This window comes from Periplaneta americana, chromosome 8 (genome assembly GCF_040183065.1).
Source record: "Periplaneta americana isolate PAMFEO1 chromosome 8, P.americana_PAMFEO1_priV1, whole genome shotgun sequence".
NCBI lineage: Eukaryota > Metazoa > Arthropoda > Insecta > Blattodea > Blattidae > Periplaneta > Periplaneta americana.
Window position 1 is genome coordinate 123,621,768 of NC_091124.1, and position 27,935 is coordinate 123,649,702.

Here is a 27,935-nt window from a genome sequence, read left to right on the forward strand (position 1 = left end):
CTAGAAGTTTGGGTATTGAATTTAGTTACATCCTGATATGCATGTTTCTGTGTGTTATTATGTTAAAGCCTGTGAGCTTCTTTACTTACTCTTATTAACTATGTTTTTTTTTTATTTTGGTGGTAAATAATTTAACAAATTGTAGTTTGGTAAAAAAAATAAGTTTTTATTGCTTCCCGAAAAATGATATTAGGTGTACTTATGGAGTTTTGGAACTCACTGCCTATGCAGGTAACCAATAGGATTCTGCGCGTGATCTTCGCATTTATTACCTGCTTTTGGAATTCTGTTCCTTGTCGGTACAGTTCAAGAAAAATAACTTTATTGGACCTCTTAGGAAACTTTCTATTCACAAAAGAAACATAAATTTGAGAGGCTTATAGGCTACCTACGGGCTCCAAGAAGAATCCAAAAAAAAAAAAAAAATGAATGCATAAATTGTATAATTTTTTCATGTTAGCTAACAATATTATGAAGGCAAAAGAAAATTGAGAGATACGTTGTTTATAATTCATAATTGTACATTGTTTTATAACATTTTTGTGATTCAATTATGTAGGCCTACAAATTACTGACTTAACGTGATACTAATTTTTAAATTATGGAATGATATATAGTAAATGATTTCGATATATGATTTAGTATAATAAATAAATTCAGTAAATAGATATTTTCAGGACTTTCTAAAATCTAATATTCTTAAAAAAACTGGACTTTGTGGAATAGAATGAAACTAAATATGGGTTTTTTGACTATCGGTAGTGGTAAAATGAAAAATATGATGTTTTTATGAAGTAAAATAGTTGCGCAGAAATGTAATGGAGCAAGACGGACCACATGGAATGATGCAATGAAAGAAAGAAAAAAGGGAAAGCAGGAGGAGAAATAACTTTCACTCTGAGAGAGGAACATAGGTTAAGGGTGTTCGAGAATTCATTCATTCATTCATTTATTTTATTCCATAGATCTTACATGAGCAATAAAGCTTTAAGATGTGGAACATGTCAACATTTTACAATATTACAATTACAATTTTTACAAATTTTTATAGTTTTACAATTTAGTAATTTTCTACAATTTTTACAATTTTGTACAATTTTTTTACATTTTTTTACATTTTGGCGAGATGTAGTGAGATGAGATGAGGTCCGAGGATTCGCCAAAATATTACCCGGCATTTGCCTTTTCGGTGGGGGAAACCTCGGAAAAACCCAACCAGGTAATCAAATCAAAGGGGGTAATCAAATCAAAGGGGTTGATGCTAAGGACTCGCCATAGACCATCCGGCTTCAGTCCCACGGCTGGGGAAAACCTCCGAAGAAACCAAAGTCCAAAGGGGGATCCAACCCAAGCCCGGACGCAGCTCCGGATCAGCAGCCCAGCGAGTCTGTCGACTGAGCTACATCGATGGCTCTACTAAAAGTATACAATACATAGCCAATCAGATTATTAAATTTACAAACGCAAACGATCATTCATAAGTTGAACTATATTATAATACAAAACAATTTAATTAAATTTAAGGCATAAACAATTCAACCAGTTGTGATATACAGAAATTGATAATACATATCATGCAAACTACTTCAAATTACAAACACAAACAATTTATCAGTAGAGCTATATAGATTACTATTCAATTTAAAGCATATACAATTCATCGGCCAAAACTATACAAATATATACAATACAAAGTAGCATACTTTCATTAAGCTATACAAATTTGTACAATTAATATCAAGTAGATTAATTCAATTTATAATCATAAACAATCCATCAGTTGAGCTATACATATTACCATTCATTTTACAGTAAGTCTATATACAATTCATCAGTAGAGCTACACAGACTAGTAATCATTTTAAGAACATATACAATTCATCAGCCAAACTATACAAACATATACAATCAAATTAGTTCAATTTACAAACTTATTTTCGTTAAGCTATACAATTCATATGAAGTAGATTAATTCAATTTATAAGCTTAAACAATTCATCAGTTGACCTATACAGTATACTATTCAATTTACAGTACATACAATTCATCAGTTATGCTAAACAAAAAATACAATACATAGTAAACAGATTAAGTCAATATAAAAACATATTTTAGTTGAGCTATATAAAATTGTACATGTCATTTAAGTAGAATAATTCAATTCACAAGCATAAACAATTCATCAATTGTGTAGAAGGTATGAGTATGTAGAAATTTGGTTAATTCTTTTCTGAACCTTTTCTCGTTGTTCTTCAAATATTTAAGATAATTAGGCAGTGCATTGAAGACTGTTATACATGAATAGCGAACTCCTTTTTTAAATCAGCTTAGACTAACAGAGGGTAGATGAAGATCTGATTTATGTCTTGTATTAAAATGATGAATGTCTTGATTAGTACTGAATTTATCTTGGTTCTTAATATACAGCATCATTAGGGAAAGAATGTATGCACAAGGTAAAGTCAAGATTTCTAAGTTTCGGAAAATATTTTTACATGAGGTCCTTTTATGCACACCGGCCATTATTCTTATAGCTTGCTTTTGTAAAACAAAAACGTGTTTAGCTTCAGACGAGTTACCCCAGAATATTAATCCATATTTCATTACAGAGTGAAAATATGCAAAGTATGACATTTTAAGTAAGTTTATATCACCAATAGTAGATAAGGATCTTAATGCATAACAGGCAGAGCTCAATTTACGAGTAATACATTCTATATGCGTTTTCCAGTTCAAGTGATTATCCAATTCTAAACCAAGAAACTTTGTGCTTATAGATTCTTTGAGATGAGTTCCATTTAATCGAATACTGTAGGAAACCTGAGCACTATTGTGTGTACTAAATTTGACTGCACTGGTTTTATCAACATTAAGTGCTAGTTTATTTGCATGGAACCATTCATTCATTAGATTCAGCACTGTATTAGAAGTGTTTATAAAATGATCGTATTGTTTGCTTGAAATAATTACACTTGTATCATCTGCAAATAAAATTACATGGGATGAATTGTTTATGGTCAAGGCTAAATCATTAATATAAACTAGAAACAACAATGGACCTAAAATTGACCCCTGCGGAACACCATGTTTAATATTTCTAAATTCTGAATAAGTAACTTTATGACTATTTGGTACATTTATTTCTACTTTTTGTTTTCTATTTGATAAGTACGATGTAAACCAACCCAACATCTCATCTTTAATACCTTAAAACTTCAATTTTTTTACTAATATACTATGGTCTACACAATCAAATGCTTTAGCCAAGTCACAAAAAATCCCACCTACATGTAGTTTCGAATTTAATGAATTTAGTATTTCATCCACCAAACTAAAAGCAGCATTCTCTGTCGATTTTTGTTTTCTAAATCCAAACTGTTCTAAAACTAATATATTGTTGAACTCCAGGTAATGATATAATCTATTATACATAACTTTCTCAAACACTTTTGAAAATGTTGTTAATAATGATATGGGTCTGTAATTAGCAATAGTACATTTATCTCCCTTTTTGTATATTGGTTTTACTATTGAATATTTGAGTCTTTCTGGAAAAATACCACATTGCATTGACAAATTGCATAGATAGCTTAACGGAGGGGATAATATTTCAGAACAAGCTTTCAGAACTTTACTTGGAATTTCATCATATCCAGAGGAATATTTTGTTTTTAGTTGTTTTATCACATGCATGATTTCTGCTGCGGTAGTGGGAATAAATTTGAGACCTAAAAACTCAGTGTTAAATGCATCAGTTAGGTAACCAAGTGCAGCATCTTCTGCACAATCTTGAATGTTTAAGTTCTGAATAATATTTATATAGAAGTCGTTAAAATGATTTGCAATTGATTTTGGGTTATCTATTTTACTATCATTGATTTTAATGCAAGTAATATTTTCACTCTTTGAATATCGATTAGTTTCATTTTTAATAATATCCCAAATAGTTTTAATCTTATTATCTGAATTTTGTATTTTTTCATTCAGATACATTTTCTTTGCATCTTTTATAACTTTTGCCAAAGTTTTACAGTAATTCTTGTAGTAATTAAGAACATGAGGATCATCACTATTCCTACTCATTAAATATAGATTCCTTTTTCTAGCGCATGATATTTTAATTCCCTGAGTTATCCACATGTTTTTACTTTTACATTTTTTCACCACCTTTACTGGAAAACATTCATTGAAATAATTCATAAATGTAGTGAAAAATGCATTAAATTTAATATTAATATCAATTGTATCGGTACTATATACATTTTCCCAAGATTCATTTTGTAGACATGTATTTAAATGATGAAGAGATTCAGCATTTATAATCCTTTTTTTTATTTTTAGATTAACACTTTGGAATTTTTCACTCATATTGAAAACACTTAGAATTTGTGCATCGTGATCAGACAGGCCATTGATAATGGTACTGTTGAATAGGAATTCAATCTACTTTTATCTATAAATATATTATCAATGGCAGTACTACTTCCAGCTTGTGTTCTGGTTGGAAAACTTACTGTGTGACTAAGATTATACGTTTCAAGAAGTGAGTTTAATTTTCTTTTACGTGAGCTTTCTGATAGATAATCTATGTTTATGTCACCACAGATTACAAATTCGGTATGTGGTTTATAAATTCTTTTCAATAATGAATCTAAGTTAGTTGTAAATTTCTTATAATCTCCCATTGGCGCCCTATAAACACATAAGATAATTAAATTTGATATCTCATAACCAATTTGTATTCCACAGATTTCAATATCTTGTTCAAGGCAAAAATCAGATATATCAATTTTACTAAATAATAGATCCTCTCTGATAAAAATACAGGCACCCCCTTTTTGGAAGATATGTCTACAGAAATGAGAACCTAATACATATCCATGTAAAGACAGTTGTAGTATTTCCTGTTGCTTCATATGATGTTCAGTTATACATAATATCTGAGGTTTATGCTTTTGAGTTGCTAAAGAAGTGATCAATTCATCAGTTTTTTGTTTTAATCCCCTAATATTTTGATGAAAAATAGTGAAGTTACTGTGTTCATTACTACAAACATCAGAGCATTTACAATTTAGTTGAACTTGTTTCAAACACCTTACTGGTGGGTGCTTAGGAAAATATTTGGGGCTAAGAGGGATGAAGTTACAGAAGAATAGAGAAAGTTACACAACGCAGAACTGCACGCATTGTATTCTTCACCTGACATAATTAGGAACATTAAATCCAGACGTTTGAGATGGGCAGGGCATGTAGCACGTATGGGCGAATCCAGAAATGCATATAGAGTGTTGAGACCGGAGGGAAAAAGACCTTTAGGGAGGTCGAGACGTAGATGGGAGGATAATATTAAAATGGATTTGAGGGAGGTGGGATATGATGATAGGGACTGGATTAATCTTGCTCAGGATAGGGACCGATGGCGGGCTTATGTGAGGGCGGCAATGAACCTTCGGGTTCCTTAAAAGCCATTTGTAAGTAAGTAAGTAAGGAGGAGAAATAATCGAAAGGTACGCGACCGTACATTATTGCAAGGGAATTTGGGGCTATGAAGTTAATTCAATACATTTAAAACACAACAGTAAACAAAAACATGGCAACATCAAACATTCAGTTCGTTATCTCCTATATATTACATTACCTCCAAAATAAATTATTTGCATTTTGCGTAAAGATGAAACCAGTACAATTTTGTTTTGAAAGTGAATTCTCCGAGGAACCTCTTTGTCTTAACTGATTTATATGGCGAATCCAAATGTTATTTAATTCTGGAGCAGAAACTTTGTGTCACAGTTGACCTATTTCCTTGATTACTTCCTTTCCCGATATTCTTACCCTTTTCTATAATTCTTTGCTCATACTAAATCCCTTTTCTGTTAAAAATTCCATTCGATCCTTTGTAATGCTTGATTTTTTCCACCTGTTTGTTATGGACTTTGCTAACATTTGCTTGAGGTCGTAATAAATCAAGTCTATTACGGATTTTCTTACATAATATGGCTTCTGCTGTTGAAATACCGGTCGTATTGTGACTGGCGTTCCTGCAGTCTAATAAATATCTTTGTAATATTTCTATATTATTTGAGTTTCCTATATTCTCAAGAGATGTAACTAGAGACTTCTTAATGATTGTAACTTAATTTTAAGCGGTCCCGCTGTTTGAGGATTGAATGATATTCCTGATTTAAATGCAATTCAATTATGTTTAAAAAATTGGAATTCCTTAAAATTACAAGTGAAAGAAGAATAATTGTTTGAAACTAATAAATCTGAAAGTACAAAAGGAACAAATACTTGTCTTAGTAGTAATTGTTTTATTTTACCATTATAAATCACAGCAATTTTCATCTACTTCTACTGTTGGTAAGCCTCTGACAAATCTAACTTAGGAAAAACTTTCGATCGTTGAACCTTCTGGCAAAGACGTTTTATTCTAGTAGGTAAAGAATACTGATCATTTTTTAAAATTGGATGAACTGTTACCTTGTAATCACCACAAGAAAGAGTCACAACGCCTTTCTTCAACAACGGAACAAGAGGATGTCGTACGCCGGACTCCTGGTCGTTTCGCTCTCCGACGTGTTGTCGAGGTGGGGAGGGCAAACGGGAGTGACGTGACAAGATGGCTGCAGCTGGTGGGTGGGGTAATGATAAACTGTGGTGAAGTTTAAAGGAAAGACTGTTTTTAAAGTAACATTGTTTATTACAGAACTAACAGAGAAAGTATAACTATAGTTTCCTCCTAGTTCTGTGGTAGGGGTAACGGGGGAGTCGTGATAGAAATTGATAGTTTAGAAATTCGTCCTGAGGCTTCGATGCGGGGAGAGTTATGATGGGTGATAGTAAAGTGCAACTTGAGTGAGAGGGAGGTAGGGGTAACGGGAGTGCCTGGGGAAAATCGGCTTGCTCTCAGGTGTGTTGTGGGGGGTAGGATAACGAGAGAGATGGAATGAGGTAGAACGTTAGTTCTCTAGTTCGAAGGATCAACACAGCGTGCTGTGCGACTTACCGACTTCGAGAACAAGCTCCTGGCATCGGAGGATCAACAGAGCGTGCTGTGCGACTTACCGACTTCGAGAACAAGCTCCTGGCATCGGAGGATCAACACAGCGTACTGTGCGACTTACTGACTTCGAGAACAAGCTCCTGGCATCGGAGGATCAACACAGCGTGCTGTGCGACTTACCGACGAGAACAAGCTCCTGGCATCGGAGGATCAACACAGCGTGCTGTGCGACTTACCGACTTCGAGAACAAGCTCCTGGCATCGGAGGATCAACACAGCGTGCTGTGCGACTTACCGACTTCGAGAACAAGCTCCTGGCATCGGAGGATCAACACAGCGTGCTGTGCGACTTACCGACTTCGAGAACAAGCTCCTGGCATCGGAGGATCAACACAGCGTACTGTGCGACTTACCGACTTCAGGAGCGGGGAAGGGTGACCTCTATCATCGACGGATCAACAGAGCGCACTCGCGACTTACCGACTCTAGAGAGGGGGCTGAGGAGATGGTTGTGTTTAATCGAACAAGCCGGGATAAGAGCTGGGAGTCGAAGTCAGGATGGTGAGAGATAAGGGTGATCAGGGGAGAGAAGTGTGCGGGTTGGAGGTGGTGATGAGGCTTGTAGCGAGACTAGAATAAAATAAGTTTAGAATACGTAAGAAGTGAGGCTGGTGTAGGAAAGAATACAGGAGACAGGGGCGCAGCTTGGCTCCCTGTTCCCGGAGTGGTGGCCGTGTGCAGACACGTCCGAACAAAAGACAACCATAGCGTAGGGCTTGTTTGGGAGACTGCTGTCAGTGACGGAGGTCGCGCTAGAGCTACCTCTTTGCCATCTGACGAACGAGTGGCCTGGCCTCGAAAATCGAAAAATCGAAGGAGAATTGGGAGGAAAATTTAAAAGGTACGCAAAACGCGTCCTTGCAAGGGGTTGGGGGCTGTACAAAACTAAATATGTGAGCTCCAAGCCTGTTGGCCACTAGTCTCACTCCGGGTTACGCTGCTCCCCTGAAGGAGCTCTAGAAAATTGGCCTGGCCTTGTGTCCAAGCCATATTTATACCCCTCGGAACAATGGTGGTATCTATACTGCCAACGTGACTCGTCGCCACGCAATCTTTGCTTTCTCCCTCACAAGAGGGAAAAAAGCGAGCCAACCTGCTTTCTAAGAGAGAGAAAGCAGCGACTCTCATTTGCGCGGGTAGGTTTGAACCGTTTAAAGTAGGACGCACGGGCATCGAGAATTGATATACACAACAAGGTGATTCGTAAGGACTATAATCCATAGCTCAAGAATTCCATTTGTTAAAACCAATTTGTTTAGCTCAGCTTCTACACCATTCCGCAACGCACAAGATACCGGACGCGCAAGTATGAATTTTTCGTTATCGCCAGCAACAACTTATGAAGGTAAAAATGACCCAGTGTCTCAGAGAAAACATCTGGACATTTAATCTTCACGGTATTTAGAAGATCTTTCACATTGTTGACTTTTGTAGCATGTGTATTTGAAATATTAAAACTCAGAAAATGAAACCATTGTCTTCCTAATAGGAATGGACCATTTGAATGTAAAAATGCAATGGCTATAAAGCCAAACTCTTTGTCTCCTAATGGGAATTTTTTACTTTTAAAATAAGTAACAAATATTTTATTTTTGGTAATAATTTCAGCGTCTGAAAAACATTTACTACATCCTAGCTTATAATAAGTAAAATTGCAGCTGGACAATCAGTATTTTTATAATCAAGCTGTACAGTTACCATAAATGGTAGGTCTTATCCATCCTCTAAATTGTGAAAGGCTTATCACTATTCACACCAATGAAATGCGATGTAATTTATTCTCTGTCGCATTTTATTAAATATTCTACTTTCTTATACAAATTACAAGTGAAATTTGTTTACCTTTTGAATTTGCATTATGGTTTTTGAAACCACAAAACTCAGAAGTCTTATTGCTAAAAATTGTGTTGTTTCCTACTCAGGTTTTCTTCATCATGAAACAGATAGGTTCTGTTGGATCACACTGGACGTCTTTTTCTTCGCACTGCGTAACAGCAGTCTCCTTAGTTGACGCAATCAACATGACTTTTTCTAAAATTGATTTTCTGTTGTCTACATATCCTTCGTACTTACCTTCCATTATTAGAGATCTTATCCGCAAAAGCCAGCTGTTAAGATTTTCATTCTTTTATGTTATCATTCTGAAAATTTATAAAGAGACGAAAACTGATTCACTTGGAATAAAGTATTCGTCAGAAAATTTAATAAGTTTATTTTAAGAGATTAGGTACAACTTATAGCAATAAAATGTTTCCTCCATTACTGTATCTTGTACAATAATGAAAATTAGTATGTGTAAAGACTGTTCTGCTATATGAAAAAAATATTTTTATGATTAAAAAAATACTTTTTTTTCTTCAAAATTCAGTTCACTGTGCAGTGATGAAGCATTCCCCACAAAACTAAAACACTATCCAACATTCTGTGATGAAATTTTTTGTATGTATTTATGCATGTTACATCTACAATAGGATGCAAGATCACTTCTCTACCTTTGATAGATTGTCTGATAAAAAATAAATTCTTTTTAATAAATGGTCAAATATCAATATTTTCTTCTAACACAAAATAAAAAAAAAATATTATTTATCAAGAATTTAGTTTAAAGAGCATGGTATTGTAAACACGAGTTTCAGCAATAAAATAAAAGAGAGAGAACATGAAAAAGTTAACAAGTTTAGGAGTTATGATGGAAACGCTTCACCACTGCACAGTAAACTGCCACCATTCCGAATTTTGAAAAAAAAAATATATATATAATACATATATAATTTTTTTCTAAATATAAATTTTTTTTTCATATAGCAGAAGGAGAGTGTTTATCACATTCAATTTTCATTATTGTACAAGATACAGTAATGGAGGAAAAAAATGTTGAATATTTCCAAAAATTTCACTGCTCTAAGCTGTACCTAACCCCCTTAAGTTTTGCATTATGGATTGCTGGGTACTGCAAAATATATTAGGCTTAATCCTTAACTTTCTTCGAATAATAAATTTAATAGTAATGCTCTCATTTTAATGGGACATGGAATTGCCTGTCTTAACAATGTTAAATTATGTCATGCGTAAGGAACTTTTCTCGAAAACCACTGAAGCTAGACAGCTGATTCATTACAGCTCATATAGACCTACAATAAGTTGACTTTATGTTGAAACGGCAGTTTTTCTATAGTTTATTTCTTTACTGAAAATTTTTTTCCCCGTTCATATATTTTTTAAAGATTTTCGTTGCATTTCCCCTGCTGTATCTCCAAAAATTAAAAAAACAATCAAAACATTGTTTGAGTGCATGTAAAACATCATATAAACAATTCCTGAAACTTTCAGCTCTGCGAATTAAATGTAAACCGAGAAAAGGTTCCTTTAGTGTGAAAAAAAATAAATTTACTGAAAATTAGGATTAAAATGAGACATTTATATATTTACTACGCCTCCTCAGAAAAAATAAAAATTAATAAGCATATAATTTTAGTATAATGGTATGTGATATACCATTTTTTCGATAATGAGTGTTAAAATTAAAACTTACGTACCGCTTCTCAGAAAATCGTAAAATTAAAGTGGTTACAATTTTAGAACAGTTATAATATGTGATATACTATTCTAAAGAGGGAACAAAATATAATATATTGGAAAAATGAAAAATGAATACAATTTTAACCCTAAATCAAATTTTATTTCCGGTTAACATTATTAGTTACGTTGTCTGCTTCGAAAAATTTTCTGTTAAGAGTATTAGTTGGAAATTCTTTCACTGTAGCAATTAAATAAAATAATAAATTCAAGGTTATTTTTGTTTCTTTTATATCCTGACGTCATACGTATATGTGAAATTAATCCTGATTGACAAATATAATATATGCTGTTTCAGCCATTCAATTGAATACATTTCATAAATAGCCTACAAGAACAAAACGAAAACATTCATTACATTACCTCCTACATTACATCAGTAAACGCATGACACATGCCTTCTCAATGGTGTTACGCGGAATTAAAATGAGGGTCATTATAAATACAGCTTCACTGATTTACACTCTGTTACACTCTTTCAGAATCACTCTCTGTCTGCTTTGCAAACTAATGTAAGTTGTCTATACAATAATCCACAACATAAAATGAAAACGATAGTTATCACTTTCACACACATCTTACGACTGTGGGTTTATCATAATAACTGCTTCTTCGCCGTATTTCTTTCATCCAAAACGTTTCCCAAGAAGCAATATACAGAGAGTCGAAAGTCTTGTATTTGAACTTGCATGTACTGTTGTTCTTAACATAAAACAAAAAATTGTTAGCCTATGCTTACGTTGTGTACGACTAATTCTGGATTAATAGCTAAAATAATTTCATGTATGTATTTTATTATTTGAAATGTTGGCTAAATATCATGTTAGAAGCCTCGTTTTAAAGATACATACAATGCAGTATACACTATCTCATTTGACACTCTGTATACTATAATAAAAAATCTAATAATACATTGAGCAAGTAGTTTTTTTGCAGTTTATGCCATAGGAGATTGAAATAAATTAGTTGCATTTCTCCAGTCGTGATTATTAGATTTCATCTAATGATGAATTACTCGGATATATTAAATAGAAAAAATAATACTAGATCTATGAATTAGAAGACAGAAGGACGAACAGACAAACACACTGGCATGTCAAAAGAAATGTATTCTTCTATGTTTGGTTGAAGAATTGTGTCTAAAATCTTCAATGATAAAAGAAATGAATCATAATATAAGATATTGTTACAAAAATACCACGGAAGCGAGGGAAAAACTTTGATAATGACTAAGTTTAGTGAACTCAGTCGCATCAATTTCCAAGCATACTTTCTTGGAATTCACACGGTAGTAGCGGTGGTGGTGGTGGTGGCAGCAGTAGTAGTAGTAGTAGTAGGTTTATTTTGCCTGGCAGAGTTAAGGCCATGAGGCCTTCTCTTCCACTCAACCAGGTTTCAATAATATACATGAAATACAAAATTTGATTACAAAACAACACAAAAGAAAATACCTTAGAAATTACATAAAATATAGTAGAAAATTACAATAGGAAAGATCAGTTACATAATATAAAATTACAAATAGTCAAGATCGGTTATGTAATATATAAAATAAAGTAGAAAATTACACATAATCAAAATCAGTTACATAACATAAAGGGGAATATACACACTCACACACACACACACACACACAATTTATAAGACCTAAAATGCCCGAAATAAATACGACGATTAATTCACTTGAGATATATTATACAGTTAATATACTAATAGGAGAATACATGTGAGTTACAAGACATAAAATGTTGATTAGCAAATTCGTTCTAAATGGCATACAAACTCAAATGATTAAGAAATATATCAAGATAATAAAAAAGAGAAAAAAAATAAGAAGAGAGAGGAGAAAAAAATAACAACTTTAACAACTTGGTCATTTAAGACTACTTAGAAACTTTTGCAAGAGTCTAGTTCTATTCATGAAAAACATTTCTAAGTAGTGTGTACTTAAAAGATTTTAGACTCCGACTGCTCCTGATTTCTTGTCTTGTAACACGGACTCATGCACACAATCTGTTATTTATTCGGCTGTTAGATTGTAGAACTTTATTTTATTACTTTTCGACCTGTAATAAATGAACATGATCTTTATTGGGTCTGACGGATTAATAAACGAAGCGAAACAACGCTGGCATGGCTACCGTCATGAGCAGTATATATGGCTCTCGCATTTCACAATATCTACTTAAATCCTGAAATACTGTGATTTATGGATTTTTGTTTCTTTACGTCTTATCTATAACATATCAGACTTATATCAGCTTATAAGCCAAAGTTAAGATTCCACGGTGCTCCAAAAACGTTTGCCGAGTCATATTCTAATACAAATTCTTTTACAAATTCTTGAATTAGATTGAAAAATATTATATTATATTATATTATATTATATTATATTATATTATATTATATTATATTATATTATATTATATTATATTATATTATATTATGGTATGTTATATATACTGTTCAAAATATAAAGTAGAGTCACTATTTAAATGATAAAATTAAAAAATAAAGGTATAAGAATGAATATTTTTGTAAGTAATGATTTAAATATTTAATATTTTCATAAGTTTGACACATTCGTATTATATTTCTTTTGTGGGTGTTAGTGATATTTTGTGACATAGAAGAACCATTTTCGCTGTATAAATATAGGCTACTTTAGCGATACCTGATACCGAGGAAAACCTATGATTCTCTAACATTACATACCGAAGGAAATGGGTAAATATTAACAAATTACAATGGTGTCTATCCTAGTGCAACTTTGTTAATTATATCTGCATTTAATAATGCACATTACAGTAAATTCGATACACATTTGTACTGTATGTGCATAAAAGTAAACACTTACAGTATCCCTATCACAGGCCATGGAGACCCATAGACTAGCGGAAGGTTGAGGCAAATAACTGGCATTAATAGTTCTATGGATGTCACCCTTCGCCTTTACCCCAAGGAAAACTTCTAGGTACTAAGTTCTGTTAGAGACTGAGAACAATGGAGAAAATACACGAGTCCATCGTGAAACGAACCCGTAACTTTTCGGCTTGCAGCACAAGACCCTAACTGCGAGGCTGTCACAAGCTCTATATTTGTAGGTATATACTATACTTATTTTAACTTATTTCTCCGCACTACCAACGTCTACAGCAGTATTGTGATCATAAGTTGCAGCACAAAATCAATCATTCCTAAAGAAAAAGTTTTGTAGCCAAGAAAAAGCAGTCTATGAAAAGAGTCATAAATGAAGTGGACGAATAATAGGCCTACAGCTGTAGTTGTTTACTGATTTATCTTTTGAAAGTAGGTGGGCTATAGATATATAGAGGTACCTACCGAGGGGAGACAGCGTGATCCTTAAGAGCTTCAGCCCAAATAGGGTATTTGAGCATCTTTGATGGGATGAGTTGCATGCCGACTATGCTCCTGGCTAAGACGGCTTCACCATGCTCGACACTACACATTACTCTCAGCCATCAAATCCTTACGGTGTACCTTTGTTGGTGTCTGCCGTACGTCACATATCTACATCAGTTGTTATGATGTCCACTTCAGGAAAGCAAGAACTTGGAGGGGGGGCTCCGGTGTTCCTTATGTTGATATATGAGTCTTCTACTAGGGTTGTTAAAAAAGTTCATGGTCTGGAGATAGAAGTAAAAGTAGAACAATTTTGCAACAATTTTATTTTTCAACATAACCACCCTCGAGGTTAACATTTTGACCAACGATGGCGCATTACCATGTGGCTTGGTTTGGCTATATAAGGACTGGACGGTTCCTTACACTTAGGTTCGCTTTGGCCCATTGTACGCGCTACACATGTGATGTTTGTCCAAATCAGACATGTGGCATGTGTGGAATTCGTGAATCCGACGCTAACAGATTGGCCATCCTCCTAAACCCCTGATAGAGGCAAGTTCCATTTAGTCTTATAAGCCCCATAGGCCCGGAGACCCAGTCATTCCTGATCAGCCGACGCTGACAGATGTGTCATCCTGCCTCAGCCCCTGATAGAGCCAGGTCCCACCCGCACACGAGTAACCTAGTAATTCTCAGCTGCCCGGAGCCCCAAGCAGCATCGTAGTACTTTCCAAGACTACACCCTAGTCTGATCAAGGATAGAACTTCAACCGTATAAATAAAATACTAGTGTACGAGTGCTTCAGACACAGACGGGGCTTGAAATGCTTCTGTACTCTCTTTATAATCAGATACTTCGAGATCTGCAAGAATGTCTTCTGATGTTGCGATAACGCCAATTCAGGGGGTGCCAGATCAGGAGAATGGGGGGTTGTGGAAACAATTCGCGCCTTATGTCGTTTATAACAGGAACTGCGATTGCAAATGTATGAACAGGTGCAAGCTCATGATGAAGTAACATTATTCACTTCGTCATACTTGGCCTTTTCTCACTAATTTTCCCTTCCAATTGCTGCAGAATAGTACTCTCCGTTTGTGGTTTTACCTTAGCTAGATAATTCATCCTGATTATCCTCATAGAATTCCATAACACAAACGCCATGACTGTGTCAGGCACATAGTGGTGGAACCAACTTTCATCTGTGGTCACAAACGTCTTCAAAGAATAGGATGTATTTTAGTCAAATCGATCCAGACTGTCTTTCGGAATTTGACATCGGACGTATTTTTATTCAGGCGATAACAAACCAGCACCCACCTTGGAGATACTTTGGACATAGCCAAATCATTGACTAAAATGTGGCGCAGCCGTTCCTCTAAAATATGTTTGTAGGCTATACCTAAAGCTGACTCCCGCACCGCGCACAATAGGTTCATTCATATGATGCAAATTTTTACCTCGCACGAATTTGATAAACTTCCGCCTTTAGTCGAGGAATTTTCAACAGTATATTGTGGATATTGTAAATGATTTCCTCACTGGTTGCTGTAATTGGTCATCCATGGTGGGAATCGTCCTCCATCATCTTTGGACTATCCGCGAGGAATACTTATTATGGGGAACATCACATCCAGGTTTCGGAAACGGAGACGATAATAAATGGGAATTATTGTACACATTGTTGGTGGAATGACAAGAGAAATTAAGAGAAGCCCGAGAAAACTTAATTCACCTGTTTCCTCGAATTTTTTCATCATGTTATTCAGTCCATTAATTGACATGGGACCTCTTCTCAACTGTTTCTGTCGGCGATATTCTCGCAATGCAGCGTTGCTATTGCTGTCATTCTGTAAAACAACTTCACTAGCAGTGCATGGTCTCTCTTCTCAATAGCCATTGCGTTTCACAAGGAAAAGTTCAACCTTCTAAATTTTTAACTAACATTCACTTGAACACGCGTCACCAAGCAAAAGTGAACTGACACAATGCAATGCAACCGGGAGAACATACCGACGTCAGAGTTACAGACAATTGCACGTTTTGACTGTTTACAGCGCCATATTTACACCTGGTGACGAGACTGGGAACTATTTTTTGGCATAATTCGCAAGCGCATTGGTTAATTAGCATATCTACGAAGTTTCACACTCCTACGATCACTAGAGTTCGTGCTGTGCCACGCTGAACACCGTCAGTTTAATTATAACCACCTTATATAACTGTGCCATAGTCGAGATTTGAAATCGGATCTACGGTCTTAGCAGGTCAGCGCTCTGCCAAATGAGCTATAAAGAAGACTGCTATTTAACTTTAAAGAACCTGTGGTAAAATGTGAGTGATTGAGAAAATGGGAAAATCTGCTTTGCATATAGCCTATCAGTTGGGAATCGAACCTGGTGGTAAGCGGTCAGATTTACGAATTTCGCCTGAGGCGTTAGAATATGGAGTTATTTTGGTTGCCTTCATCGTCTAGGCAGTCATCGGCCAATCTGCTCGGTGACGCTGCCGTTCCGAGAGGTAGTTTCAATGTAACTGTAGGTATATCGATCTATTTGATTGATCTTGCGATGAATGGCAAATGCAGACTGTGTGCAAACTTGATTACTGGTGAGCAAGGAGCCCAGGAAGCCAGAGTAAACACAAAATTCACTGCTGTATTCCTAGTCCTATCGAGGTTGTTGAACGAATACCAGTTGCGGCTCGTATATCTTGAAATGAGTCTAGCAATATGAAATTCGAAAACTGTTTTAAATATTTAAATTTGGAAGAACAATAGCGATGGCTATCAACATTTAAAGGTTAGAATAATCTAAGTTTAAAAGTAGAAAAACATGACGGTTTATATTAGGAGTTTCTCTTAATTTGAATTGAACATTATCTCATATAATATCATAGTACAAAGCAATTTAATTTTCAAATAATAGTAATGGTGTCTCCTACATTTTAGTGCCAACACTGACATTAGAATTGAAATACGTTCTGAATATATGGAATTTAAGAGAATAGCAGCGATGAAAGTACAATAATTTAAACGTTGAATGTTCTCACAAGTGACTGGTGTATTTTGAAATCTGGATAGGTCTAAAAGTTTTAAATAATTTAGCCTTCAAGGGATAAAAGAACGAACTAAATTTTGGAGACAATAAATATCCATGATGTAAGTATTTATATAGTTTTTTCATTTATAATTACATAATTCAACAGGTCACAGTATTAAAATTTGTTGAAAGTGTAACTTCAGCAATAATTTAATAAATGAAATGTTGAATTTCGACTACGTAATAGAAAAATATTTCGCAATAAATATCAAGCAGTTCATGAAGCAGCACACTAAGAGTTGTCCTTCGCAATGGGATGGGGGGGGGGATATTCAATTCTCGACATTTCTTTTGTACTGAAGAAATAAATTAGCAATGAGGAAGGCAACATTATGTTTGGAGTTCACACTTTGTGTTAAAGAGAATTATGCGAGCTATGATGAAGATCAAGAATCTACACTCTCAGATAATAGTGAAAAAGATACACTAACTGAACTCAAGAGATGTAGCTGAAAGGCGGGAATTTTTCTTCATTAGCATCAGTTTAACACCATTAGTATTTATCACCTTTTTAACTGTTCTTTTTCTTTTCTTTCCTCATAATTGCCTTTTGTTCTTTATGAAGAGTTGCAGAGAAGTTGTAAAAAACTTTCTATCTTTGTCTCGCTATTATATTTCATCTTCGTTATAGAAACAAAGGATTAGACCTAAGAGGTGGATGTCGAGGGCATTTGAACATAAGAGGCTTAGAGAATAAATTGACTGGGGAGGTAAGGATGTACCACTAGTAAACTTTTCCAGAAACTTTGAAATCTATTAGATCAATACTTCACGATGACGCACTAGAGAACTGAGAGAAAATCGATTGAGAACCTGAGCAACTTTAATGTAAGTAATTTATTGCTTTACTTTAAAGTCGCTTTTGAATCACAGAGACTGTTTAGAAACGATAATATTGTAACTGTAATTGTAACTACTTATTTAGTATCTCCCTTTAATTGAATATACAGTACCGTACTGTAGAGTGAATAACATATCAAGTGTAATCAATATCGCTTATTCCACGTGTCTCTTGAATTTTAGACACATTCTAGTGAGAATAATATAATAAAATAATTGTAATAATTTTATTAATGTTGCATTTATGTGGTTACTGTGACTATTTAGAAACAATAAAATTATAGTCTTTATTAAAATTTATTATTAATTACCCCTTTAAAGAGAAGATCCTATTCATAGATAATAAGATAATTGTAATGATAATTTTTTACTCCGCATATCTTGTAAGTTATATAGAAGAAATTCAGAGATTTCAGGGGAAATACATCTTTAATACCGCATTTATGCACTTCGAATAAGATTTTGATAACCCAAGTCTGCTACAAGGAAAGCATATTCAGCATCCTTTCAAGGAACGACACAATCTTAAAGTTGTCGTGATTTCGTACATCTAGTGCCAACAGCAATATCAATAATCCTGTAAGAGTATTAACATGTTTACATGGCTATACAAATTGTGCTGAAAGGGCTATGCCGTTTGAGATTACATCCGTTTATAAATCCAATGTGTAGAATAGAATGCAAATAATGCCACATTCTGAAGTGTGCTAGATGTGTATACTCGAAGAAACCGCCTTTGTGACTCTACTAAAATTGCCCGAGGGAAGTGCATACAATATACTGTAGCTACGTAAGGCCGCTATGTTATTACCTTTCCCTAGGTCGCAGTACTCCGAAATGATAGAAAAGAAGACGATCAATTCTTTGCAAACTCATGTATATTTCCTTCTTAGAATTGCCGCTAGATTCATGTCCATATAAAACAATATACTATCGAATAAGAATTCATACATGGTTATATACGTAGTTTTGCAATAAGGATATATTCTGAAACTGAAATATGTTGATTGTCCACACACGTGGACGTAACAGAGCAACTTTGTTCCAATGTAAAGAAATAGACTAGATCAGGTCGTCGTCTGTAAAGAGCGTGCACTTATTTGACGAACGTAAGTGATCCTTGATAATACAATATTGGTATATTCTGTTGTAAAATAACAAATTCATTATAAATGCCTAATAAAATAGTGCAAGATATAGAACCTATCATGCTCAATTATGTCTATCTGCTCTTAATTAATGATGGTTTCACGCCTACGGAAAGCAAGTTTCTAACCGAAATCAAAGTGAGATAACTAATCTTAGACGCTTCAGGATACGAGTTTTTTCTTAAAATCTGTATACAATATCTTCTGATTTAGAAAGGACCAAAAAGTTAAAAATTATAGATGTTTGTTTTCTTATAAATTGTAAACAGTGAAGACTTGTCATGGCTTCCGAGACAAATTATGAAGATATTAAGGGGAGAATGTACTGTAGGTATCGGTAGGTCCCTATCTCCGCCATGTTTAATTGGTGTACTTTATGTGCCCTTGTCTCTTAATGTATTTAAATTAGAATCATACAATTTTGCACACTAGTAGATAATGTTTTTAATCATCCTTGGATTTTTCAGATTATAATGTTAGATATATTGAGATTTTTCACCAAACATACCTATATTCTCCCCTTAAAACGGGTAGTTAGAATCAATGTAAAAAAATATCATTTCTTTCAAATTTTTCTCTAAGCATTGAATTTTGTATGTCAAGGGCAAGTGATTGTTGTTGTTGTTTAGTCAACTGACGAAGACAGGTCTGAACCTCATAAGTGATACTAAGAATACACCACTTATGAGGCAATTAGACCAGGAGATAATGGAGTAGAGTAGCCAGTTCCTTTCCCTCTCCACTTTATACATCGCCCACTAGCTACATATTACACTAATCAGACTTCAGATGTATACAAACAATTATTGTTCTTCTTCTAACACATATCGTCAAGTGAGATGTACTGCCTGATAATAAATATACATATCAGGCAGAACCTCAGTCAGAGGATGGGCAAGAGATTGAACACATTTTATATAATAATAATAATAATAATAATAATAATAATAATAATAATAATCTCTCTCTGATCCGGCTCTCAGTAATGCGACCTCTCAATTATCCGAATTTCTTTTATAGCACGGCAACAAACACAGTGTTGTGACGCATGCTGCCTAGCCGTACTCTTGTGAACACGCCCGTGAATCGGTTGCGTCATGAGGAATAGAGTCAATCGGAACGAATCTATCGGATTGTCTTGAAAAGAGAAAGGGGACCAAAAGTATATATAAGGTACCAATATACAATAGACGACCAACTTTAATACAAACACGTTGGCTTTAAACAATATTACAATGCAAAATAAAAGACTCATGAGGGAATCACTCCAATACAGACACTTTCATTAGCGTTCCAACTTTCCTGCCCAAAAGAGTGCATAACCAACAATCATCGTAAAAGATGATTCCTAAAATAGATCCAGCTGCAGACAAGGAAGGTGAAACGAATAACCATACTTTAACTTTACAATGATATAACATTCACCTTATAGTCTATATTGTAACCTCTGAAAATATTAAGCCACGTCGCTAGGACGTCCCTAATAGAAGAATATTAACACACTCAATGATAAATAAGTCTCGGAGATCACCTGATGGAAGTGGCAGCCCAATAAATGTCTCGTTACTACGTGAGGAACGTGTACATATACACACCCGAAGAATATACAAAGTGCTAGGCTATATAATGCGGAGAACAATGTCAGAATAACCGCCTTTTTTACTCAATTGCACAATCATCATGCAAACAAACACTCACTTACTTACTTACTTACTTATAGCTTTTAAGGAACCCAGAGGTTCATTGCCGCCCTCACATATTTCCGCCATCGGTCTCTATCCTGTGCAAGATTAATCCAGTCCCTATCATCATGTCCCACATCCCTCAAATAAATTTTAATATTATTCTTCCATCTACGTCTCTGCTTCCCCAGAAGTCTTTTTCACTCCGGCCTCCCAACTAACACTCTATATGAATTTCTGGATTCCCTATACGTGCTAAATGTCCTGCCCATCACAAACGTCTGGATATAATGCTCCTATTTATATCAAGTGAAGAATCCAGTGTGTCCAGTTCTACGTTGTGTAACTTTCTTCATTCTCTTGTCACTTCATCCCTCTTAACCCCAAATATGTTCCTATGAAACTTATTCTCAAACACCCTTAATCTCTCTTCCTCTCTCGAAGTGAGAGTCCAAGTTTCACAACCATACAGAACAATCGGTAATATAATTGTTTTATAAATTGTGACTTTCAAATTTTATGGAGTAGACTGGATGACAAAAGCTTCTCAACCGAATAATAACAGGCATTTCCCATATTTATTCTACGTTTAATTTCCTCCCGAGTGTCATTTATATATTTTGTTACTGTTACTGTTGCTCCAAGATATTTGAATTTTTCCACCTCTTCGGAGGATAAAACTCCAATTTTTATATTTCCATTTCGTACAATATTCAGGTCACGAGACATAATCATATACTTATTCTTTTCGGGATTTACTTCCTAACCTATTTCTTTACTTGGTTCAAGTAAAATTTCCGTGCTTTCCCTAATAGTTTGTGGATTTTCTCCTAACATATTCACGTCATCCGCATAGACAAGAAGCTGATGTAATCCATTCAATTCCAAATCCTTTTATCCTGAACTTTCCTAATGGCATTTTCTAGAGCAAAGTTAAAAATTAAAGGTGATAGTGCATCTCCTTGCTTGAGCCCACAGTGAATTGGAAAAGCATCCGACAGAAACTGACCTATAAGGACTCCGCTGTATTGCTGTATGTTTCACTGAGATTCATTTTAATTAATCGAACTAGATTCTTGAGAATACCAAATTCAATAACAATATTATATAGAACTTCCCTTTCATCCGAGTCATATGACTTTTTGAAATCTATGAATAACTGATGTACTGTACTCTTAAACTCCAATTTTTTTCCCTAATATCTGTCGAATACAAAAAAAAAAATCTGTTCAATAGTCGATCTATTACGCCTGAAACCACAATGACGGCTGCCAACAATTTCATCTACATATGGAGTTAATCTTCTTAAAAGAATATCGGACGAAATTTTGTACTATGTCAACAAACGTGATATTCCTCGAAAGTTACTAAGACATAGCAGGAAGACGCAACGGGAAAACTCCCGATACAATCAGTAGACAAGGAGAGAAGAAGTCGATTCTGCCTCGATGTTCCACGCACACTTCCACCATGTCCCAGCATTGTTAATTCACACACAGTCCCATGTTATGTTATTTTATCCGTACACAGAATTGTTCCTCGCTAACTCGCAGCGACTTTCCGCCCGCACATAAATTATCTGCCTAGTTCCAAGGCTCTCAGACCACACTCTGCCAGCACACATCTACTTATACTTCATTCCAAAATGTCTGACAGGAGAAGTAAACAATGCCGGCAGAGGAGGCAAGAAGTATAATAGCTATTCAACCAATGGCAGAGATCTCATTTCACGCTTGTTTTGAAGTTGGTCTGGGGTAAAATCTTCAGACCACCTCACTTCAAATCAAGCGTGGAATGAGTTCTCTGCCATTCGTTGACTAACAATTGTACTTCCTTCCTTGTATGCCTGTAATGTTTACATCTCATGTCAGACATTATGGAACGAAGTATAGTTCCAAGACTCTCAAACCACACTCCGCCAGCACACATCTTGTTAGTTCAAAGATTCCCAGGCAACTTCCTGAGAGACTCAGGCACTCAGAAAAGAAAAGATGAAAAACCGTTAACATCCAAAGCGACCAATGAAATAATTGAATGCAGTTAATCTCGGACCCTATATATTTAACGAAGGAAAATTATCGCAGCCTAGCGGAAAGGAAGAAAACACATAAGATTTGAACGCCCCGGCAACGCAACGAATAACACTGTGTCCTATAGAGGAAGAAAAAGATAACACAAACCAAACTATTTAATAAAAATGAATAACATAAACTAAAATAAACAGGAAAAGGGAAGTAAAAACAGGAAAAGGACTTGTGGCGAGAAGCAATTCCACAGTGCATTGTTGTGTTCGTACTCCGCTAGCGTATTTCAGGTCATTCATAATGGTTAAATGGCCTACCTCTCCGTCACACCTCTCGTTATCAGTTAGAAGGCGTAAAAGTATGGCGTTAGGAGGTTATTTTACAACGCTGAATCAACATCTTTGGTTATTTAGCATCTGAATGAGATGAAGATGATAATGCCCGTTAAATGAGTCCTGGGTTCAGCACCGAAAGTTACCCAGCATTTGCTCATATTGGGTTGAGGAAAACCCCGGAAAAATCTCAACCAAGTAATTTTCTCCGACCGGGATTCGAACTGGGGCCACCTGGTTTCGCGACCAGACGCGCTAACAACTCCACAGATGTGGACTCGAGGGCAATGGTTTCCAGGTGCATTCGCTCTCATGCAGACATAAGCCAGACGCTATTATGAGTTGCTGTTCAATGTTTTGAAGGGTATATTATGCGAACGTTTAGTGAACTGCAACCACTTTTTACTTCCGTCGACTATGAATTTACTGTTATAAATGCCGTCATCGCTGCATTTCCAAGAGCACAACTATCAGGTTGTCTTTTACATCCGGGCTAAGCATTTTGGAGACATCTACAATAAGAGGAATATCAGGCCGAAGACAACTTAGGAATGGAAGAAAGGCTCTATTTGACTTTTGTTTCAGAGAAAGACGTTGTCATTGCCTTCGATGGTTTCGATGACCTGTAGGACACTGTTGACTATAACCTTGTGTGTAACTTCGATAACTTCGACTAAGTCGAGAATATTTAAAGGAGGGCAGGCGAAGAAGGGGAAAACAACAATCAATGTTTCACCCTGCCATTTGGAATTGTCTTCGAATTTTACAAAACCTTCCATTTACTGTTAATGTAAGGTTTGACATAGAAGGCTGTACATTTTAATAGAGAAATAGCACGCTTTACTGTACCATTTCCACCAGCTTCTACCAGCCTAAGTGAGGAGATAAGAATCTGGTTTTTGTGACCTCCAATATTGGTTGTTGTGTGAGATAACGCGGCCATGCAATTCGAACCAAATTTTATTTGAAAATATGATACATTCTGGCAGGATTCACCCTGCCTGCAGCAACACTCTCCAATATCCAGTTACAAAATCGAACTCTAGTCCTGGAATCGCGCTGCTGCAATTCACGAACCACAGATTTTTTCAATTGAAGTATTCTCATTCGAGAATTTGTTTTTAAGATTTTAATTGAAGTCTTCTCATTGCAGAATTTGGTTCTATAACTGGATATTGGAAAGTGTTGCTGCTGGCAGAATGAATCCTGAATTTATCTTATTTTCAGACGAAACTTTGTTCGAATTACATGGCCGTGTTATATCAGACAGCCGATATTGAAGGTCACAAGAATGATGCATTTGCAGTGAAAGACCTGCGCTTGGGCAGAAAACTATGATGATGAATTGAAGAATTTTAGGGACAATTCGTGTTGAGGATTTTGAAACGCCTCTTTCCCGTGAAAGCGACAGAGGGATTTTTTTTTGGGGGGGGGGGGGAGTGTTCGAGTTGTTCACCTGTTTCATTTAACTTTTGTTCCGTTAGAACACTGCGTTTAAGAACACTTGTCCTATTATTAAGAGATCCTGCCACTTTTAACGCTTTAGGAAGCTGGCGGACGTTTCTGTACCTGGAACAAGATTGCTGGGATATTTTCTTACGACTCGACTTATCCCTTCTCGCGAAGAATTCGTTTTCACATACAATAATAATAATAATAATAATAATAATAATAATAATAATAGTTACTTACTTACTGGCTTTTAAGGAACCCGCAGGTTCATTGCCGCCCTCACATAAGCCCGCCATTGGTCCCTATCCTGAGCAAAATTAATCCATTCTCTATCATCATATCCCACCTCCCTTAAATCCATTTTAATATTATCTTCCCATCTAAGTCTCAGCCTCCCTAAAGGTCTTTTTCCCTCCGGCCTTCAAACTAACACTCTATATGCATTTCTGGATTCGCCCATACGTGCTACATGCCCTGCCCATCTCAAACGTCTGGATTTAATGTTCCTAATTATGTCAGGTGAAGAATACAATGCGTGCAGTTCTGTGTTGTGTAAATTTCTCCATTCTCCTGTAACTTCATCCCTCTTAGCCCCAAATATTTTCCTAAGCACCTTATTCTCAAACACTCTTAACCTATGTTCCTCTCTCAAAGTGAGAGTCCAAGTTTCACAACCATACAGAACAATCAGTAATATAACTGTTTTATAAATTCTAACTTTCAGATTTTTCGACAGCAGACTGGATGATAAAAGTTTCTCAACCGAATAATAACAGGCATTTCCCATATTTATTCTGTGTTTAATTTCCTCCCGAGTATCATTTATATTTGTTACTGTTGCTCCCAGATATTTGAGCTTTCCACCTCTTCAAAAGATAAATCTCCAAATAATAATAATAATAATAATAATAATAATAATAATAATACTTTATTTTTTGTGGCAGAGTTAAAGCCGTGAGGCCTTCTCTTCCAGTTATGTGTCGTACGTAAAAAGCCATTGTTCAAGACTACAACTAACGAAGAATAAGAACAATATTAGCACACAATTTAAACACAATGAAAGCACCGAAGGCCACACGAACGCACAACCACTCGCTAACACAATCTCCCTCAAACTACAAGCGGCTCCCTGCACATGCATTATACGGCCTTGACGACTGGATTCTCCCGGTACGGAACCGCGCTCAGCCGGCGCATAACTCATATAACCTCACTATTTTAATTACTTATTTACTATATGCTCTATAACTTTGAAGTAAGTATTAAATACATTAATTTATGATTATTTTCTATAGTGTAGGTTCTTACATGACTAATTTTCTTGTAATGCTAGGCCTCTGTAAAAAATGAGCAAAATATGATTTCATAATTTCCTTATTACTTTCGGAGTGGTATTTTGTTTCTCAAATTGACAAACTACTGAAAACGAAAATTCGATCATGTAACACCGTCACTAGAATTGTTGTCTTGGAGTCCACTTAAAGAAAGAAGATTCTTCATCTCTCTCTTATTACTATCATCCACACCTCCACACCCTCTTACCTAGCATCTCATTTTGTTTACCTTTCACTATGTCGAACCCGGAACATGTACCTTCTCTCTATTCCTCTGCACAGAACATCTTTTTACTCATCATCTTTCAGCATATCTATTCCACGCCTCTGGAACTCTCTCCCTGACCATGTCAGAGACTGTCGGACAATATCAAAATTCAAATTTAAATTAAAAAACAACATTCTAGTTCATGGAATTGCTTTTTGAACTCCTGTCAGGTTGCGCAACTTCAGCTTAACCCATGACATATAGTAAATATTGTAACTATGCTGTTGTGAAATCGACAATTAATATGTAATGTATTATTATTATTATCACTATCATAATTGCTATCTCTGTTTTTCTTTCTTTTTTTTCTTGCATTAGCTCGATGAGAGCTCTATAGTGTTCTTTTGTCCTGTTGACCCTCTATAGGGCTTTAATTTAATTTGTATTATTTTCATGAGTGTCTGTATTTCTTTTTTGTATTTATATGTGCTATCTAGTAGGATGGAAGAGAAGGCTTTATGGCCTTAATCCTGTCAGATTGAATGAATGAATGAATGAATGAATGAATGAATGAATGAATGAATGAATGAATGAATGAGTGAGTGAGTGAGTGAGTGAGTGAATGAATGAATGAATTAATGAATTAATGAATCTTGATTAGATGTTTCTTCTTCACAGGCCATTTTTCTGTTCTTAAAACAGTGCCTATTGAAGTGACTCTTTCCTTCACTGTTATTTTATACCCAAAGAACAAGTGGCCTACTCTTTGGTCTTGTTACAACATGGGGGTGTAGGGTTTTCTGAAAGTCTGAAGCGGTGTAAATGAGATTAACTGTTTCTATGACCTGCAGCTATTATTGTGACGTTTGGAGTTAACTTCATTTTCATTTCTAGTGTATCTGCTGCTCTCGGAAAGCAGGATTTTGTTATTGCACCTTTGGTTGCTCCTCTCGTATATTCATAGAATCTTAACGCCTATCAATAATTTTTGTTTCGGTAGGGGTTAATCTCTTAATACGCAGAGTGCTTCGGTGGATATCATGCGATACGCCTTTGCTATTTTTATGCTAATAAGCCTAAGCCTTGGGACAGTAATCGGTTTTCCATTTTTAGCATTTTCGTTTATGGTCTGTATATATATTTACAATATTATATATATATATATATATATATTTTATAGATGCATTTCATATAGGTACCTCACTGTATGTATTGTTTTTAGGACCTCGTATTTCATTCTCCAGTTTAATTTCGCCGACTTAGAGATCGTAAAACTAATTTAATATTTTTCTCAGTCACATAATTTATAAGATCTATGAAAACTAGATTTTGTGAAAAATTGTTCTTAAATGTCTTATATTTCCACTTCATACCGATGCTTATTGTTGAGGTATATCTGTAATTTTTTCGGATATTTCTGCTTTATTCTTGTTATGTCCATAACGTTTGAATTTTACTCTCAAATTATTTTTGATTGCTGCTTAGGTTCTGAGCGTTTTTCTAGCGTTTGCTTTACGGGTTAGATATATAAGCACATTATTGTCTATTATTCCATTGTTGTTGTTGATTAGTTGCCTGTTTTGTGTTTGATGAAAGCAGTATTCTGGACACACGCTGGATATTTGAAGTCGAAACAAGTTGGAATGTCAAGTGAAGAAAGTTGAATATTTCAGTCATATTCTACTCTTCGAATTTAACCGAGGATCAAATGCAAAGCATCGGCCAAAACAATTTGTGCTGTGTATGGTCGTAATGCTATTGCTAAAAGTACGGCAAGGAAATGGTTTTCTCGTTTCCGTGAAAACAGATTT

General features: G+C 35.3%; 1 protein-coding gene across 1 annotated transcript in view; it reads left to right on the plus strand.

Moving 5' to 3' along the window:
• The window catches only part of LOC138705023 (corticotropin-releasing factor-binding protein), a 706,376-nt gene that overhangs the window by 212,699 nt on the left and 465,742 nt on the right, over positions 1-27,935 (plus strand). The gene's annotated exons all lie outside the window — the stretch shown is intronic.